A 15,314-nucleotide genomic window follows, 5' to 3' on the forward strand; every position below is an offset into this window, starting at 1 on the left:
ATACATGACACCAGAGCTCTGCTCAGCTCTGGGTTATGGTGTGTTAGAGGGAAGTGAGAGGGAACAAGGAAGTTCTCGTCTTAAGCTCCCTTCTGAGGGTCTTAGACTGTCCTCCACACGGAAGAATCACAAGTGAGGCAGTTTCAGAGAGATGAACATTTATCAAGAGAAAGCTAAGATTGGGTGAAAAGGAACAGAAAAGGGTGGTGAAGGGGCTCCAAGCTTCCTGGCCTTCCAGGTTTTATAGTTGCTTCTGGGGACTCTCTTGATCCTTAGTGGTTGTGCCCCAGACTTCAGATGCTCATATCTGCCTCCATATGCAGTTTGCCACCTTTGCAATCAGGGAGGAAGGGAGTCCTCGTGTAGGAGGTGTTTCTGACTGCTTTTAGCTAAAGAGGTTCTTTCTCTCATCAGACCCCTAACAGTGGTGCTAGGGGATGGAACCTGGGACGTCAGAGCCTCAGGCATGAAAGCCTTTTTGCAGAACTATTATGCTGTCTTCCCAGCCCACTTAAAGCACTTTATAATGTGTTATGTGAGCTTCAATTGAGAAAAAAGAGAGCTAGGTAACCAGGGAGCTTCCAAAGAGCAAAACTTCATTTTCGTTTCAGTGGATTTAGGAGGATAAAATCAGAGGAGTGAGGGAGATAGTCTGAGCTCACAGGGGTTGAAGCCTGAATTGGCACTTTCACTCCAAGAGCTGGGATGGGGTGTGTGTGTGTGGGGGGGGGGGGTTGTACAGAGACTGGGAGGGGAGGGAGGCGGTGAATGTGCGGAGCAGAGCATCGGGACCCCGCTGCTGTTCACTGTAACCATGGATCTAGATCTGCCCCGTTCTGGGCCTCAGTTTCCCGAACGGCAAGGGGTAGCTGTAACAGAAAGCTATGGGTGGCCGTGAAGCCTGAAGGGCTACCGCCCCCACCCCCCACCTTCTACAGGGAAGGCCTCCTGGGTATGAATAGTGACTCCTGCACGTGGGAGGGAGGGAAGGGCAGAGGGAACAGGGAAGTCAGGAGGCCTCCAGGGTCTGTAGGTGCGAGGCCTCTGCTGGGGGCTGCCCGCCCAGGACCCCTCCTTGACGGGGCAGGAAGCAGAGCTCAAACAACGGGGGCAGTTTTGCCAGCACATTCTCCCAAGGTATAAGGTCGATGTCCTGTGGGGCCAGTGGGAAGTCCAAGGAGAAGTTCTGCAGTATGGAGGTCAAGAAGAGGAAGAGCTCGGTGCGCGTCAAGCCCTCGCCCATGCACACGCGCTTTCCTGAGGAGGAAGAGGAGGGCAATCACTGCCAGGGAGCTGGGGAAGATCTCGCCACCCCACCTCCCAACACAACTGTATGCTCATTTACATACTCTCGTGCTCATTTACATACTCTCGTGTACTCTTCCGTGCTTATAGTCTCACATACTCTTTTTTATACTTGCATGTGCTCACTTGCATAGTCCTTTACATACTCTCAAGGACTCATTTACATACTACCAGGTGCTCATTCACACATTTGCATGTCCATTTACAACTATTTGCATTTTCATTCTGCATAGATTTGCATACTCATTTATGCCTGCTAGTTGTTTTTTCATGGAAGCTGCTTCTGCTCCTATTCTTGTCCTTCCCTTGTCTTCAGCACAGGCTGGTGCCCACTGCCATTTGCAAGGGAGGGGCCATGCCTGGAACTTCCTGGAACAGGGTGGGGAGGTGTGTCCCCTTTCACAGATATGCATGGCACATCTCCAGCTTCATCAAACATCTCCACTGAGTTGAACTTAGATGGGACTTATTTTGGCCCAGGAAGGAAGGGCTAGACTGACGGGTGTCCTGTGGTTATTCCTGGATTGACATTCTCCCTGGTCTCTAAAGAAGTGGGGTAGTGTAGGATGGGCATGTTGTATGAGCAGGAAGTGTGTTGTTTGGCTTTGGCCTTGGATGATGTGTTGTTTGGGTTGTTTATCCCAGCTTAGTCTGGCCTGGCTAACAAAATCCATGACTTCCAACCATCATTCTCCTTTATTTCCTTCTTTCCTTCCTTCTTTGTCTCTGCAGATGTCCAGCTTCTCCTTCCCTTCAGAATCCTCAGTTTTAAAAATACATTCACCCAGTGTGTGGAGTTGCACAGAGGGAGAAAGTTACATGCACAAGAGGGGACAATCAGATGTCCTCTGGGGTAGGGAAGGGCATGGCTTACCCATGGAGACAGGGATGAAGGCTTCCTGTTTCTGAAAGTTCCCATCTGCATCCAGGAAGTGGCCAGGACAGAAGACATCTGGTTTCTCAAAACAGAGTGGGTCATGGAGGACAGAGTTCAGCATGGCATATACAGGAATACCCTAAGAAGACATGAAAGCCAAGAAGAGCCCAAATAACCATTAGTAAGGATTGACTGGATCAAATATGGGATGGAGGTTAATAATGAACTTCAGCCTCTCTTTGGCTCTAATCAGGTGGCTGGTAGGCTGAAATATTTCTGCTCTATTTAAGAACTGTGTTTTGAGTGCTCTAGGCATCCCACCAACCATCCTGTCTTTCTTTCCCATGGCCTTCAACTAAAGAGTTTATATCCAGCTCAATAGAGGCTTTCAAAGACCCAGCACATGGGCCAGAATATAATCTGGTGGGTTGGTGTCCATAGGGTAATTAGATGTAGTGAACATCACCACTAAGTACATCTAAACTCAGAAACACATGAAGCCACAAAAAAAAAAAAAAAATTGGAGTTTGAGCTCCAGATATGGACCTGCAAACTATCCACAGTATAGTGTGATGAAAGGAAACACACATAATAAAATTCTTTATGTAAATTGCAGTGGTGTCAACTTAAAGATGGAGGGGAACATGGGACTCATACCCTGCTGAGGGATAAATGCAGTAGAGACAGACTGATCCTTGTTGGGGGATAGGGTATATATGTTCATATAAACTTAAAGTGTGGAAGGAAGAGCATAGACCTTTCAATATGTCATAAGGGAGGGAGGGAGAGAGGAAAGATGAGAAATTAGTTTTTAAAAAAGACTGTTGGGGGAGTCAGGTGTTAGCACAGCGGGTTAAGTGTAGGTGGCACAAAGTGCAAGGACCGGTGTAAAGATCCCAGTTCGAACCCCTGGCTCCCCACCTGCAGGGGAGTCACTTCACAGGCGGTGAAGCAGGCCTGCAGGTGTCTATCTTTCTCTCCCCCTCTTTGTCTTCCCCTCCTCTCTCCATTTCTTTCTGTCCTATTCAACAACAATGACATCAATAATAACTACAACAATAAAGCAACAAAGGTAACAAAAGGGAATAAATAAATAAATAATTTTTTTAATACAGTTAGGTTAGATAACAAGTATATGATAATTTTTAGAGCAAATAAAGGTGTTGGAAAGGGACACAGGTTGGGAGTGATGAGAGTGTTTTGCAGACACTTATAGAGAGATGAAAGATTGTACATTCTTCCCCCAGTAAAATGATAAAAGAAAAACACACACACACACACACATACACACACACTTAAGGTAAGAAATTAAGGTAAAGGAGGAAAGACAGAACTATTTCAGAAATTTTCCTCCCTTCCATACAAACCCATAAATAAAACCTGTCATTGCAGTCCAAATGATAAGAAAAATAAAAGGCCCTAAGAATTACCTAATCTGGTGGTCCAGGAGGTAGTGCAGTGGATAAAGCATTGGGTTCTCAAGCATGAGGTCGTGAGTTCAATCCGTGGCAGCACATGTACCAGAGTGATGTCTGGTTCTTTCTCTCTCTCCTATCTTCCTCATTAATAAGTAAATTATATATATATATATATATGTGTGTGTGTGTGTGTGTGTGTGTGTGTGTGTATATATATATATATATATGAATTACCTAACCTGATAAAAATACATGCCTCAATGTAACGACCCCTCCCTCAAACTGATAATACTTTTGCTTCTTTGCTTCCTGCTCTTCTGATCCCACTCTGAGAATCTCCTGACTTGAAGCAGATGAAAGCACCATGCAGCCTTGTTGGAGCTCAGACTTAGAGCACAAGCTTGCTGGGGCCTCACTAGCATAATAAAGGCGTGTTTGCCTAACCTCTGAGTGATACTTAGTTCTTGCTGGCCTGTAATTTCTGCAACACAGCAACCAGAGATCTGAACTACAAGACTGCAGCAAATAGCACCTGCCACCTACGGTTTTAGGTCTTACCAATCTCACCTTAGGGAGATAATACCCATGGAAGTGAGTTTCCTTGGTGACTAAATGGGGAACTCCAAGGGGAATGATGTCACTGAATAGTTGAATTTCATGAATGACTGCATCTGTGTATGGCATTTTGGCCCGATCCCCAAGGGACGGGAGACTATGTGAGCCAATCTCAGCCAATCTGTCAATCTGTCAGTCTCAGCTTGGACCTTCTCTAAAACCAGGGCAGAAGGAGAGGAGACATCAGTGAATACTCAAAATTGCAGCTTCAACCAAGTCACCCCTACAGCACCTGAAGATTGGGGAGATAGTCTTGTAAACTCTTCCCTAAGCTGTTGGGCATTGCAGTTCTTTCTCAATGAAAGCACAGAAAGAAAGCCAATACCTTCTTTGTGGGGAAGTGTCTATTGTTTTATGGGTAAGTTTCCTCTCCTTATTTGTGAGAGTGACTCACTTGGATAAGGATGGGTAGCTGGAAGTCCATTTAATACTCTAGGTCACTGTTTTTTAAACTAAAAATGAGTAAATCTAGACCTTGGTGGGGTGCATATTATTGTGTCCCATTGACATTTTTTGTGAATTTGAATCAATTACTTCCTCTCTTTGGGACTTAAATGCATTAAAGATAGGCCTAGAGAGCGTAGTAATTATGCAAAAGGCTTTCATGCTTAAGACTCCAAGGTCTCAAGTCCATTCCTGAGCATCACCATAAACCAGAGATGAGTAGGGTTCTGCTTAGAAAATAATGAATTCATTCATTAAATATAATAAGGGAGCTATATTAGATGAGAATTTCTCCAAATTTCTCCACAGACATACCTCCTAAGATTCAACAAGGGTCTCTGCAGCCAATTAAGCTGACCATGCTGCCCTCCCCATGGCGCCCAGTGTGCAGTGGCTGCAAACAACAGCCTTCTAGGTAATGTATGCAGCCTGTTGCTTGAATAGGCTGCCCTAAGGCACCCAGGAGACAGCCCTTCCTACTCTGTGTTCATTTTGTGCCTGACCTCCTGCTGTCCCTAGCCTTAGGCTCCAGACAGGGATGTGAGGTGCTTTGGGGAAGCCCCAGGGCAGCATGGCCAGAGTCCACATTGGCCAGGTCATCATATCCATCCGCAGCAAGCCACAAAACAAAGAACATGTGGTTGAGGCCCTGCACAGGGCCAAGGTCAAATTCCCTGGACGGTAGAAGATCCACATCTCCAAGAAGTGGGGCTTCACCAAGTTTAACGCAGATGAATTTGAAGACATGGTGGCTGAAAAACACCTTATCTCAGATGACTGTGACGTCAAATACATCCCCAACCATGGTCCCCTGGACAAATGGTGGGTCCTGCACTCCTGACAGCCTCAGAGGTGTCCCTTAATCAATTACAATAAATCAAGAGCCTGCTTAAAAATAAAAAAAGAATCAACAAGGGTCTTCCTGGTAACAAATCAGCAATATACTCCAGTTAGTTAAGCTCTTTAACAACCTAAAAGAGTCTATCAAGAGGCAAGTGTTTTTGTAGATTGCAAAATATTTGGAGACAGCTAGTGCTTTGTCCCCTGTGGCATGCTATTATAAACCATAAAGTACCTTAAAATCATCAAAATATTTCTGCAAGTCACAAAGCACTTCATAAGTGTAAACATCACCTTCTAAACCACTGAATGCTTCCTTGAATGAAAAATATCCTGAAGAGGGTCAAGCAGTCGTGCAGTCGAGCACACACAAGACCAGGAGCAAAGACCTGGGTTCAAATCCCTGGTCCCCACCTGCAGAGAAGCTCCATGAGAGGTGGAGCAATGCTGCAAGTGTCACTTCTTTCACTGTCTCTCTCTTCTTCTATCAAAAAAAAAAAAGAAAAAGAAAAAAGATTGCCAGGCGTGGTGGAGTTCTCATGAAGGAACCAAACCTCAAAGATAACTCCAGTGGAAAACAAAAAAATAAACACTGTAAACCATAAAGTACCCTGGCTTTCAAGAGCTCTCTCTGTAACAGAGCTTTGTTACATGTCACAAATCCCTAGGAATGGGGAATTTTTTTTTTTTTTTTTTTACTTCTCAGACTGAACAGAAATGGTCTATTCTCACCCATCATCCAAACTCCTTCCAGAGTGGTGGCAGAGATTCTCAACCCTCTCCGGGTTCCACACAGGATAAGCCCAGCTCACCTAAGACATCTGGATTCTTAAGGAGGAGGAGGAGGAGCCTGTAGCAGAGAGTGATGCTGGAGGTCTCTGTGCCTGCAAAAATTAGAGAGAGCACCGTGTGGATGAGATTCTTCTCACAGAAGTCACTGTCAGGATCAGGACATTCCTAGGGATGACAAAAGATAATCCTTGACTTCTCCTCTTGCAAAAAAATACCCCGTTTCTTGATTATATATATGGCAGAGAGACAAGGAGAAAATTTTCTTTCTTTCCACACACCCTCAATGCCTCGTGTTACTCTATGCCAGTTTCTCTTTTTCTTTCTTTTTTCCTTTATTCAAGACTGACATAGTAACACAAGAGTCTAGGCTTAAACATAGGCCCTAATGTATGCTAACTGTGTGTCTGTGGGCAGGTAGAGAATTCAACCTTAATTCACCATCTGGTGCTATTTTAATGTTATGTGTTACATGCTCAATAAACAATTGTTGTTACCGTCTCTAAAAGTAGATGTTCTTAAGTGTCTCCAGTTACTGAATCTTACGATTGTCTATCCAGAAGTGATTACTGAAGATGCTCTCCTAATCAATCAGAACAGATATGACTCCCAAACACAGAAATGGCTTCCAACCAATCAGGATAAACACGATTTCCAACCCAGCACAGATCTGGTTTCTAACCAATCAGAACATTCCTGTCTCTCAAACACTCTGAACAAATATGGCTTCCAACCAATCAGAACAGACATGGGTCTCTGCCCAATTAAAAACAAAGGAGGATATGTGGGCTCAGAGACACTCAGTTGCACGTAGATGTTTTCATTCTTAGCTCTTTACAGACTTTACTAAAGGGTATCTATGCAGAGGTTGCAGGAGGAGTAGCAGACAGTGGCATACCCACTTAAGTGCAGGTAGTATGAAGCTCAAGGGCCTGTGCGAGGACCTGGTTCAAGCTCCCACTCCCTACCTACATACAGTGGTTCTGCTGCACAAGCGATGAAGCAGGTGGGACGGTGTATTTCTCTTTTCCTCTCTACCTGTCCCTCCTCTCTCAATTTATCTCTTTACTATCCAATAAAATGGAAAAAAACGGCCATCAGGAGCAGTGAATTTGTAGTGCCGGCACATAGGCTCAGCGATAACCCGGAGGCCAAAAATAAAATAAAATAAAATAAATATATATATATATAATATATATATATATATGAGGGGGGTGAGAGAGAGCTCATAAAGTACCTAAATGTGTTAGCTCAGTGTCTACAGGGGCTGTCGTTTTCCCAGCGACCCCCAGTTCAGCCCAGCCCTGACCTTGTCCATGCAGATCAAGAAGCAGTCAATCAAGTCCTTCGGGGAGCTGGGATCCAGGGTCTTCCGATGCATCTTGATGTTTTCAGTGGCCAAGTCCTTCAGCGAGTATGGGTGCAGGGAAAGTATTTCATAATGCTGGGGAGAATTTGAAACACCTGCAGGAAAGCAGAGTAGGTCCCAGAACATATAGCTCTTAGAGTCCAGGCCTTCCATGGTGGGTTTGAGGTCATAGCCTACACTGGGCAGGGCGTCCTGGGAATTGGCCTCCCAGCTGAGCTCCATCTCTCTTTCCACACAGCCCACCCTTGTCAAAGACCTGATTTGTACCTCCCTCCCCATTCATCAGCTCCCCTAGGAGGGTGCAGGAGGTGAAGTGTGTGGACAGAAAAAGCAGCTTCGGACTGACGAGACAGCATAATGGTGATGCAAAAAGGCTTTTGTGCCTGAGGCTCTGATATCCCAGGTTCAATGCCCAGCACCACCATAAACCAGAGCTGAGTAGTATTCTGGTCTCTGTATCTTTCTCTCTGTGTTTCTCTTACCTTAAATCAGTGAGAAGACTATGCATTTAAAAAATAGAAGGGAGGCTGGGTAGTGCACCTGGTTGAGCACACATGTTACAATGTGTAAGGACCCAGGTTCAAATCCCTGTCTCCATCTGCAGGGGGGAAGCTTCATGAGTGGTGAATCAGGGCTGCAGGTGTCTCTCTCCCTCTCTATCATCCCCTCCTCTCAATATCTTGCTGTCTCTATCCAGTAATTAAATAAAGATAATAAAAATTGTTAAAATAGAATAAATAATAAAATAAAGCAACCTCTTGGTGCATTCTGCCTTATGTGTTCAAAAACAGAAGACATCTCATCTGATGAGAGACCACCCACCCACTCAGGTTTCCTGGCCCACGGTGGACTTATTGGCTTCACCTCACTGTAGAAAGAACTGATCATGCTGAACATCTCATTGAACAAGTTCAGCAGCCATAAGAACTTGGGGTCATGATAGTCAAAACACTTGCCAAAGACAATGGAGCAGATGACATTGGCAGTGACAGTGTGAAGAAGGAAGGTGGGCTCCAGATAGACCCCTGTGGATGAGAGATGTGTCATGGTTGGGGAAGTGGGATTCCTCTCTCTGTCCTTCTGGGGAGCTCAGATCTAAACCTGATGGATGCCTTTGGTCCTCTCTCTCTTGGCCTCAACTCTGTCGACTTCCTCTGCTTTTCTTTTTCCTTGGAGGCATCTCTACTCTTGGGCATTTTCTTTGATTGATTACACATTGGTTCAGAGGATCAGATGATTTTATGAGTAAATTTTCACACCTATATGTGGGTGTATATACAGCTCCCAATCCCCACCACCACAGTTCTTCTGTCATTCATCACAGCTCTTGACTGGTTTTCTGGTCTTCTCTTAGTCTGACTTTCTTGGTGCACCTGTATCTTTCTCAGTTCTTGTTTCTGACTCAGTCTGAGATGCAACACCTCCTGTGCTTCTTTTTTAACTCCTCTGTCTGTTTGCGTGTCCCTCTCCCTGACCTCACCAACACTGTGTTCCTCTGACTCTATTTCTCTCTCTCTATCTTTTCTCTTTTCTTTTCTTTTCACTCCTTTTCTACTCTTCCCTTTTGTTCAGAAAGAGACAGAGAAAGAGACCACAGCACCAAAGCTTTCTTCAGTGCGATGGGGGATCTGTATTGAACATATGGCAAAGCAGTGCACTATCCAAGTGAGCTATCCCACTAGCCCTGACTCTATTTCTATCCTCATCTTTTTCTGCCTAAATATTTTCCTTTCCCCTCTGCTTCTGGCTTGATCTTTATCAGGGTCTTTGGATTTTCTGTCTCTCCTTCTCTCTCTCTCTCTCTCCTGTTTCCTCTGCTTCACCTTCTCTCCTGGGAAGTCTCTGTTTTTACTCTTTCTAGCTTTTTCACTTTTCTCTTTCTTCCTGCTATAAGTGATAAGACAGGACAGAGAGAAAATAAGAGGGGAGGGAGAGAGCAAGAAGGAGAGAGAAAGATAGACACCTGAAGACCTCTGCATCACTCATGAAGCTTCCCCTGTTGGTGGGTAGCAGGAACTTGAACCCAGGTCTTTTTTTTCATAGTGATATGTGCATTTACCTGGGTATACCACTGCCTGGCCCCCTTCATTTTTTTGTCTACCCCATGACTCCTTCTCCTGAACTTGCTTTTATACCTCTCTGCCCCTCCGCTCTCTCTCCATCAGTCATGTTCCCTTGCTCTATGTCTCTACACCTATCTCACTGAGCCTGCCTCCACCCCAGGCTTGGCTTCCTGAGCCTCTAACCTGACCCAAAGGCTCACCTTGGGATTTCTGCAGCTCCTCCACTAGACACTGAGCCTCGTCCTTGACTCATTCCTCAATACTCCTCTTCCCCATCCCAAATTCCTTCATGATGGCCAGTGAAAAGTGTCGTGGGATCTTCCAGCACTTTCCATTGGCAAAGACCACACCTGGTTGGTGGGAGGCACAGAGGGAATATCAGGGAAAGTCATAGAAAGTCCTATCATCCTCTCCCAAACCTCTGCCCCCTACCCCCATGCCCACTCACCAGTGCCCTGAAAGACAGGGTCAAGGAGGGCGATGGGCCCTCGGCCTGAGAAGGCCTCAGCCTGGTTCACCAGGGCCTCCTGCATGGCCTCATACCTCAACAGCAGGCTGGGAGCCCAGGTAGATTGTGAAGATCCCCATATTTCTCCTGCAGCTGTGGAGACAAGATCCAGATCTCTCTATCCAAGTGGAGAGACAGGTCTTCACTCTAACACTGCTGTGACATCTTTCTGAGCAGCCTAAAACCCCCTGGCTGCAGCCCCATCCAGGAAGAATGGACACTTGAGCTCCATGAGCTCCTCCACATACACACAAGTTCTCCTTTCTTAGGTTTTCCAAGAATTCTACCACTCTTGGTTTTGAAGAATTGCAGGGTGGTGGTCCGGGAGATGGCACAATGATAAAGCATGAGGTCCCGAGTTCAATCCCTGGCAGCACATTTCTCTCTGTCCTATCCAACAATGACGACATCAACAATAATAACTACAACAACAATAAAAACAAGGGCAACAAAAAGGAAATAAATAAATATTTTTTAAAAAGATCTTGGCTCCATACTCTCAGAGGGATAAAGAATAGGGAAGCTTCCCATGGAGGGGATGGGATACAGAACTCTGATGGTGGAAATTGTATGCAATTATACCCCTCTTATCCCACAGTCTTGTCAGTCATTATTAAATCACTAATAAAAAATTACTAAACTCATGGACCACATGGGACTCATCTAAAATAGACTTCCTAGCTTCTTCCCACACAAAGACCCCTAGTTTCATTTGTTCTAGTCCTACCTATGGCTTCCTGTTTATTGAACAATTTGCTTTATATCTTACTGCCTTTCAGCTACCAAGTTGCAGATGCTACTATGATGCCATCCTGACCTCCTCATCCAACTACCTCTCCAATGTATCCCAGAACCTTGCCTCTCCAGAGCCCTACCCCACTAGGGAAAGGTAGAAACAAGTTGGGAGTACGAATCCACCTGTCAATATCCATGCCTAACATAGATCACCTGGTACAGCACACAAATTACCAGGCATGGGTTAGAGCCCCAGACCACCCAGACTGAGCCTTCGGGGGGGAAGCTTCACAAAAGGTGGAGTGACACAGTGGTGCTGAGGCATTTCCTCCCTCTCCCTCTCCATTTCTTTCCATTTTTCACCTTCTATCTAGAGGGAAGAAAAAATGGCTGCCAGAAAGAGCAGTGGAGTGTGGAGTCATGCTGGCAATGAGTCTGAGCAATAAATCTGCTAGGAAAGAAAGAGAAAATGAGAGAGTAGAAAAGAAGGCGAAAGAAAGAAGAAAAAAAGAAAGGAAGGAAGGGAGAAAGAAAGGAAGATGGAGGGAAGGGGAGATAGAAAGTGGTCTGGGAGGTGGCACAGTGAGTAAAGCACTGGGCTCTCAAGCATGAGGTCCCAAGTTCAGTCCTTAGCAGCACATGCACCAGAGTGATGTTCTGGTTCTCTTTCTCTTCTTCTATCTTTCTCATAAATAAGTAAAATCTTTAAAGGAGAGGAGGCCAGGGGGTCAGAACACCCAGTTAAGCACTCATAGTACTATGTGCAAGCACATGCACAAGGACCAGGGTAAGACCCCACTCACCACCTATGGGGGGATGCTTCACAAGTGGTGAATGTGGGACTATGTGAAAGCTTGGTAGAGCTTAGGGGAACTCTCCCATCCTTGGATGGAGGTCTGGAAAGAAACCTCACTTGTTAGCCTCTCTCCTTATAGAGATGAATCAAGAGGGAAAAGTCTCCCAGACTCAGTTTCTCCTTGTTAGTCTCTCAAGCTGACAGAAAGCCTACAGGCCTCTCACACTTAGTTTCCCCTGCTAGCAGCAGGCCAAATGGTTGCCTGCTTTAGGATTCACTCAAAGTTTACACATCCACTTCACCTTTTGATCATAAAGGAGATCGCACTCTATCATACACCTCAACACCAGGCAGTAAGACCCCAAATCCTATTTCCTTGTGTCCTTTGATATCTGTGATTTACATCAAGTTTTGTTTTTCTTCTTCTCTATCTCACCTTACTGGTTTAACCCCTATGCTTCTCTCAAATGCCTCTGGATAATTAACTTGCCTGCATCATGGAGACTAATTGTCTTGACCTTTATGTATCGCATCAATTCTTGTCATAACAGCCCCCTACCATAGGGGCAAGCTGACCTTTAAGAAACCTGTAATTTCTGACATATATGAAAAATGTTCTTTTTTAACTCTCTTTATAAACCTGTACCCATCTCCAAATAAATGAGTGTTCATACCAGAATATTCCCCAATGCCTGCTTTCTGAATCACTGGGCCCCTAGAGCCAGCGAGGAAGGGTTGGAGGCTTACCCCCTGGCTGGAGCCACTACACGTGAGTGCCAGCAGTGAAGCAGGTCTTCAGGTGCCTTTCTTCTTTATTTTTATTTTCCTCCAGGATTATCACTATGACTCAGTGCCTATACTACAAATCCACTGCTCTTGGCAGCTATTTTTTCCATTGTTGTTATTGTTGTTGAATAGGACAGAGAGAAATGGAGAGACAAAGGGGAAGATAGAAAGGGGAGGGAAAGATAGACACCTGCAGACCTGTTTCACCACTTGTGAAGCAACCCCCCTCCTGAAGGTGGGGAGCCAGGGGCTTGAAGTGGGATCCTTGCCCCAGTCCTTGTGCTTTGCACCATGTGCGCTTAACCAGTCGTGCTACCACCCAGCCCCCTTGCAGGTGTCTATCTTTCTCTCTGCCTCTCTGTCTCCCCCTTCTCTCTCAATTTTTCTCTTTCTTATCCAATAAGGTGGGGGGGGGATGGCCACCAGGAGTGGATTCTCTTTATTTTCTCCCTATCTCTCCTTTCTCTCTCAATTTTTTCTGACCTATCAAATAAGAAATAATAGATAAATAAAACTTCTTAAAAAGAAAGAAATTGGAGAAGCTTCACAAGGGAGCACATGTGGCCAGACCCTGACTAGAGAAGGACATACGCTGAGCTTTCCAGAGATGCCCCAGTCACAACAGGTTCCCCTCCTGTCTGCCAAGCTGCCTGTGGACTTCCGCCTCCTGCTTCCAGCCCCTCACCACACCCCATCTCACCTTCTGGAAGGACTTGAGTAAGCCCCTGTGGTCTATTCTCAAAATGTTCCCCAGGAACGGTAGAGGCTGGGGTCCAGGAGGTAAGTGGCCTCTGGAGGTGGGGTGACCCCAGAATAACAAGAGCTCAAGAAGGACAACCAGAAGCAAGAAGACTGAGAGCATCATGGGCCTTTGAGTGTCTACCTCCGTCCTGCCCTTCTTCTTTTATCCAGACTGCTCATTCCTGTATTTGGTTGGGAGGGTTGCCAAGACTTTACCTTGGCAACAGCTCCCCAGAGACAACAGGAAGCATGAAGGTGTCAGGTGCAGATGACAGGAAGATGACAGGTGCAGATGACAAGACAAATGCCAGACCAAACCAACCTAACACCAATCCTTGAATTTGGGCGGTGGAACTGAATTTGCAAGAGATGTAAATCTTAGGAGATACAAAGGGTGGAGGGGGCCCACAGATGGTGATGGAGACATAGCAACACATTGATATGGGATGTGGTACTTACTTTTTTTTTAGAAGCTTACTCCTTTTTATTTTATTTTATTTATAAAAAGGAAACACTGACAAAACCATAAGATAAGAGGGCTTCAACTCCACACAATTACCACCACCAGGGCTGAGAAGCCAAGGATAGGTCCCCAAGGAAGGTGTGGTGGTAAACAACACCCTTGAATTTGAGGGTGCCTCCCATAAGGAGGCTACTGGTAGCAGCTGGTGGAACAAGAGGAGGCTGTACTTGGAGTGATTGTGTTGCCAACTGCCAGGGTGACTGTCAGCCAGCTTTGTCAAAGGTAAGGTGACCTTCCATTGTGAAGAACTGAGAGTGGCTGCCAGTCAGAACTGAAGTGTCCTCTGTCTCTCTGAGGGTAAGATTCTGGGAGTGAAGTGTGGAGAAGGTAATATTATCTATGGAGGCAGACTAGCTCCATGTTGGGTGGATTTGGAAGCTGGTTGACCTAGTCATCCATCCATCCATCCATCTTTCATTCCTTCCTTCCACAGCAAAAACTACTGTCATCTGTCACATGCTGCTACAGGCACTGAAATCTTGGTATGATCAAAAGAAACCCCAGTAACATGGCATTTTGTGGGTCATGAGTAACCCAGCACCAATAGCACCTGACACTAAGAGGTTAAGTCTCAAATGTTTATTTAGACTTTGGGGATTAGGACGGGGAAGATCTGGGAACCCAGAGACAATAGCCCAAAGCCACGCAGCTGCAGAGTGGTGGGTGGTAGGTGCCAGGGAGGCCCTCACAGAGAGCAAAGGGGAGTGGGGAGAGGCAGAAAGAGGCTGGACAAGGCCAGCCTACATGTGCAGCTGTGGTCTACAGTTTGGAGGAGGAGCAGCAGAAGGATCTAGAAAGAGAAGTGGAGACACCTTGAAAAGGCACCATGTCACATGGAAAAACCACCAAGGAAAGATCACACATTATGTGCACTACAGCAAATGTTCAGAGGAGGCTTCTCAGGGACTGAAATCAGGTTGGTACTGCCCAGGGGCTGAGAGGCAGAAATGGCAGATTGGGGGTGACTACTAGCAGGCCCTGGAGTTCTTTCTGGGGCCGTGAAAAGATTTGCAGCCAGAAACAGTGGCTGAGGACAGGGGGAAGGGGTTACGCCACACTGTGAATGAAGGAAATCCCACTCTGTTATACATAGTGAAGCAGTGAGTCTTATGCTGTGTGAATTCCACTACAATTTTAAAGCCTAAGTGAGGGGAAGGAGTGTTGGGGATACAGAGTAGTGGTGAGGAGTGTGAGTCCTTGGACCAGACAGACAGTGTATCAACCTTGCCCATCCATTCAGCAGCCAGGGGACCATAGGCCACGGCCCGGCCTCTGTTCACTCATCTATGAAACAGGTGCTGCTGGGCCAGAGAGACAGCATAATGGTGATACAAAAAGACTTTCATGCCTGAGGCACCAAGGGCCTCAGGTTCAATCTCCAGCATCATAAGCAAAACTAAGCAATACTTTGGTGTCTCTCTCATTCTCTCTTTCGTCTTTGTCTTTCTGAATTAGCTCACTTAACATAATTCCTTCTAGCTCTGCCCAAGATGGGTCAGAGAAGG

At 45.8% G+C, this 15,314-nt stretch overlaps 1 non-coding gene and 1 pseudogene across 1 annotated transcript; one reads left to right on the forward strand and one right to left on the reverse strand.

Annotated features, from left to right (window-relative positions):
* Window positions 1-980: 980 nt before the first annotated feature.
* On the reverse strand, window positions 981-13,410 carry LOC103125780 (cytochrome P450 2B11-like; annotated as a pseudogene).
* On the forward strand, window positions 4,998-5,131 carry LOC132537348 (small nucleolar RNA SNORA70). The gene has a single exon (XR_009548796.1). It is a non-coding gene; the product is annotated as a small nucleolar RNA SNORA70 (small nucleolar RNA).
* Window positions 13,411-15,314: the final 1,904 nt, after the last annotated feature.

The sequence above is a fragment of the Erinaceus europaeus genome, chromosome 2 (assembly GCF_950295315.1).
Source record: "Erinaceus europaeus chromosome 2, mEriEur2.1, whole genome shotgun sequence".
NCBI lineage: Eukaryota > Metazoa > Chordata > Mammalia > Eulipotyphla > Erinaceidae > Erinaceus > Erinaceus europaeus.